Below are 5,380 nucleotides of genomic sequence, written 5' to 3' on the forward strand. Positions count from 1 at the left end.
GTTTTGAAATGTCTGTGTATGTCCGCCTTCAGTCACCCAGATGACCCTGTCCTCAGGAGAAGGGGCTTAGAAAGTCTAGGTCTCAAAGCCCCACGATGAATGGGTTCTAAGGATTTTTTTTTCAGGGGGGTGGGAGAAAGAAGTAGGGCCTCACTGTGTTGTCTAAACTAGACTTGAACTTGTTTGATGCTACTACACCCAAGGTTTACAGAGTAAATGAGCAAGGGAGATAAAAGTCACGAAGATGAACTGGGCGCATGCATAAATGTGCTTAGGGCCTACACATGCATCCAGCAAGCAGGGAAGAAGCTCGGGAGGTCAGGGATTGCTGGGTGCTTGTGTATGCCGTGCAGACCTACTCCAAACCCTCCTTGTACAAGCTCTCCTTGGAGAGGATGGGAAACTAGCTTGGTAAGAAAAGCCTTTGCCCTAGGTGTGGTGGTGCACACATTTAATCCCAGCACAGAGGAAGAGGCAGGCAGATCTCTGTGAGTTTAAAGACAGCCTAGTCTACAGAGGTTCTTCCAGGACAGCCAGGGCTATTACTCAGAGAACCCTGTTTCAAAAAACAAAAACAAGCCTTTCTAAAATACCACTTATTCTATTTCTTAAAAATTCCATTTGCAAAATAAAATAAAACAAGAAAAAAACCAATCCATGTGGCTCTGGGTCCAGGGATCAGGGAGACTACTTTCTTAAAAAAAAAAAAAAGACTGTGTCCATCCCTGTCGTTTCCTAATTTGTTGGTGTCTAGATCTTTTTATATTTGCTGGTTTTTGTTACTGTTACTAGTTACATTTTAAATTATTTTTATTTAGTTTTTTCATATATATTTTGATAGTATCTTTTCCTTCTTCACCTACACTCAGATCTTCTCCACATCCCTATCTACTTAATTTTATGTTCTTCTGTTTGTTTTCGCAACAGGGTCTCACTATGTAGCCCTGGCTGTCCTGCAACTCACATAGACCAGACTGGCCTAGAACTCAGAGATCAGCCTACCTGCTCCAATATCCTGATGTACAGCTCCCAGGATCTGACATGCTGTATAAACCCTTAAGCAGATGGGATAAACATTGGCTCTACTGGGGTCCAGTTGCCATATAGAGGCATAGAAGTTTCCACTGTGACTGCTACAGTGAAATGGGCTATGGATACGTCTTGGAATTAAAGGGGTGTGCTTCCATACCTTGCTTGCTCTTTGTCTTTCAAGACAGGGTCTCAAGTAGCCCAGGCTGGCCTCCAACTTGCTATATAACAGTGGCTTGTCCTGTGAACTGATCTTCCTACCTTAGTTTCCTAAGTTCTATGGGGCACCAGTTTCTTTTTTTTTTTAAACAAGGTCTCACTATTATTGTCTAGACTGACTTCAAAATCCTCATCCTTCTGTTTCCCAAGTGCCAGAATTGCAGATTGGTTTGGTTTGGTTTGGTTTGGTTTTTTGAGACATCATTTCTCTGTAGCTCTGGACATCCTGGAACTTGCTCTGTAGACTGAGCTCAAACTCAGAGCTTCACATGGCCACCTCTCTTTGCTTCCAGAGTGCTGGGATTAAAGGCATGCACCACCACTGTCCCACCTAGAGTTTTTAAAAGACTCATTGGGAGTGCAGGTACACATGTCATGGTGTACATGTGCCAGGTTCACCCTCCTCCCACTATGTTGGTTTCCAGGATCAAATTCAAGCAGTAAGGTTTTATGGCAAATGTCCTTACCAACTGAGCCACTGGCAACCCAGTTTGGTTTTTAAGGTTGACCACAGTATATCCAGAAATGCGTTTTCATTTGGGGAGAGGGAAAATATGGGAAAGATTATCCTGGGTAGACAGCTCCTAGGTCCTGCCATTCTGTGTAAACCCCTACATGGATGGGGTAAGCATTGTTTCTACTGGGATTCAAATGCCATATAGAGGCACAGAAATTTCCAGAGACCTGGGCTGGTTTTTTCACTGTGACTGCTGAAGTGCAAATGAGCTCATGGATAATATGTAAATTTTGCAAGGCCTACATAATGAGACCCTGTCTGAAGAAAACAAAATGCAGGGGGAAGTTCAATATCTTTCACTCACAGGGAAAAGCAAACCAAAATTATACTGGAATTGCATCTGAAGTATAAATTGCTGTCATCAAATGGTGAGGGACTCCTTATACAGTATTGGTGAGAATGTATCAGTAGAAAGGTTACTCAAAACAAATAGATCTGCCATAAGACCCAGCTCTACTACTGGGTATACGCCTAAAGGAGCCAACATACCACAGCTACCTGCACACCCATAGTTACCACAGCATCATTCACAGCATCACTGAATCTCCGTAGGTGCCCATCAGCCAAAGAGAAGGTAAAATGTACATGTGCACACACATGAATACGACTTAGAGTAGTAGTCATCTGTGAATGAAATCGGCAGTTTGTAGGAAATTTGATGGAACTGAAATATTGTTACGCAAAGCAAGCCAGGGCAAGTATTCAATCATTTCTCTCTTTTGTAGACTGCAGAACAAAAAGATAACATGTAATTTGGAGAGAGACTGTAAGGGAAGAAGATGGGGATGATGGAGAGGAGAGAAAGGTTGGCCAGCGAAAGTAATAAAGAGGTACATGGTAAAGCATGCTACATGGATATTTGCAAAATCCACAGTAATTCCTATGAAGTTTTCTTTTATACATTTAATATCCACTGGGGAAAAAAGAGCCATGTGACAGGCAGAGTGCAGGAAGACAGCTGTGAGGAACTCCTTTAGGTGGATTCAACTGAAGCGAAGGAGCAAGTTGAGAGGAGTGAACAGCAGGTGGCATACAAGTGCCTGCTTGCCCTTTGTGTTCAGGGGCCGGACTCAATGCCTCAGGCCTCCTCAGGCAGCAGCTGCCCATTTATTGTGCAGCTGGGACCTCAGCAGACACTGTCTCGCCTGCTTCTTTCTGGTTCCTTCAAATTTTCCTTTGGTTTTTAAAAAGTCCCTAGCCCAGGCTGACCTCAAGCTAACTACATAGCAGCGGACAATGACCTTGAACGTTCAGTCCTGTCTTCTGCTTTCTGAATGCTGGCATTACACAGCTTGTACAACCAGGCTTGGCTTGTTTATGTGGTACAAAACTCAAACCCAGGCCCTCCCGTTAAGCAAGCACTCTACCAACTGAGCTGTGTCCCCAGCTCTCAGATGTTTTTTCCCTGTGCAATGGTGGTGACAGCTGTGGGAAAACACCAGTACAAGTATACAACTAAAGGGGAACAGCAAACGGAGGGCGGTCACAATGACGTAGAGGCACTTGCTTGCCCTTTGAGTTCAGGGGCTGGGCTCACAGGGCATCAGACCTCCTTTATCACATGCTTACCAGGAATGGCGGGACACACCTTTTGTCCCAGCATTCACAAGGCAGAGGTAGGCAGATCACATCAGTCAGAGCTGTAGACTGTCTCAAGAGTTAAATAAACCTTACAGTAGACAAGCGCTTTCCCCACTGAGCTATGCCCTAGCCCCTCACCTACAGTTTCTTCACTCATTTATGCCCATCTGTTTCTGTCTAGGATTTCTGAGGCTTTCTTTCAGTTCGTGCCTTCCTGAAGCTTCCATGTCTTTCCTGTCTTAACGTCTTGTCTCGGCTCCTTCCCTCTTGTCCCATTTGTTCTCCCTGACTCTCTGCTTGCCCACGATCTGCTATCTTACAAGAAGGCTTATAAAGAGGCTAGTCAGATGGCTCAGCAGGTAAAGGTACTTGTTACCAAGTCTGAAGACTTAAGTTCCATTCCTCAGGACCCATATAGTGGGGAAAAAAAGAACCAGCTCCCAGAAGCTGTCTTCTCATGTCTGCATGCATACAGATACAAATATTTAAAAAAAAGATTGGTATGGTCATTAGAAAGAGAGACATAGAGGATCAAGAAAGAGCAGTAGGGTCTACCACTTGTCTCTGGAGTGAGACTCGCTCTATCCACATGCTCAGGGGAAAGGCACTGGAAAACTGGACACAGGAAAAACAAAAACCAGGAGAGGAACAAAGAGCGAGACCAGATGGGGTCATGAGCATCTACAGTCACAGATACTGAGACTGAGGCAGGTCCCAAGCATTCTACCAACTGAGTGGCACCCCAGCTCTGAGTATTATTCAGTGTTCATTTAAAAAATGTCCTAACTAAACATGGACTGAAATTTAACATTTTAATCTTCCTGAGACTGTAAGAGGGAAAGCCCTATTCAGATTCTTATGCACCCCCTTAACAGTCAGACCAGAACACTTATGACTAGATGCCTTCTGCCAGTCCCCAGGTAGGTAGGTGTTTTCTAATCAATTCTACGAATACAATGTACTCAGACCTAGCTTTATCTTACCCCTGTGACCTCAGTGCCAGTAGACACCACCTCCACCACTCTCTCACACACTTCCCATGTTAATTACAAAGACCTGGGGGCTTTCCTCATTTTTGATTGCTCTCATTCCATGCACAAAGGCAGGGGGTTCGGTGGGGATAGGCAGAATAGTACTGGGAATGGCATCCTGAGTGTTAAACACAAACATGTCAGACAGCACTCTCCTGTGAGCTCCCAGAAGTCCTTACCTTTACATTTGGTTGGCATGCTATGAGCAGGCTCCCCAAGCCCTCCTCAGTTTGATTAGTGTGCTAGGGCAATGCTTTACCTATGCTTATCTATGTGTTACAATAGATGCTATAAAAGATACTGATTAAAAACCAAAGGAAGAAATGAGAGGATAGGGTCAGGGACAAAGAGATCTCACACCCTCTCCAGGGGTGCTAGACTGAAGGAATTACTATGTGTCCAGCTATGCATAACCCCCCCTCGAATCTTGTCCTTTTTTGTCCTCAGTTTATGAACACAATTCATTATAACCATGGATCATAAACATTACCTTTAGCTAGTCTCTAGAGAAGTTGGGGGTAAGCCCCAAGTTCCAGCTCTCCAGTTCCATCTGGTGTCTGGTCACCCAGCCCTCACCCTGAAGGTGTCAGTCAACAGTTTACTCATTAGTAGATAAAATATCATCATTGTGAATAGTCCAAGAATTTTAGGAGCTGCATTCCAGGATACAGAGACCCAGACCAAAAATGAATTGTATAAACTCACAACCATAGACTGTGATTTTATTTTTTTATTTTTATTTTATTTTTTTTTTCAAGACAGGCTTTCTCTGTGTAGCCCTGGCTGGCCTCGAACTCAGAAATCTGCCTGCCTCTGCCTCCCAAGTACTGGGATTAAAGGCGTGCAGCACCACTGCCCGGCTAGAGTGTGATTTTAAAGCATAGAGCTGAGCTAAAGGCATGAAACAAGTTCACACTATTAAAAGCAACCAACACCATTGCCCATCTCTGGAACTCGTGTGTGTGTGTGTGTGTGTGTGTGTGTGTGTGTGTGTGTGTGTGTG

This window comes from Grammomys surdaster, unplaced genomic scaffold (assembly GCF_004785775.1).
Source record: "Grammomys surdaster isolate TR1022 unplaced genomic scaffold, NIH_TR_1.0 204, whole genome shotgun sequence".
NCBI classification, from domain to species: domain Eukaryota; kingdom Metazoa; phylum Chordata; class Mammalia; order Rodentia; family Muridae; genus Grammomys; species Grammomys surdaster.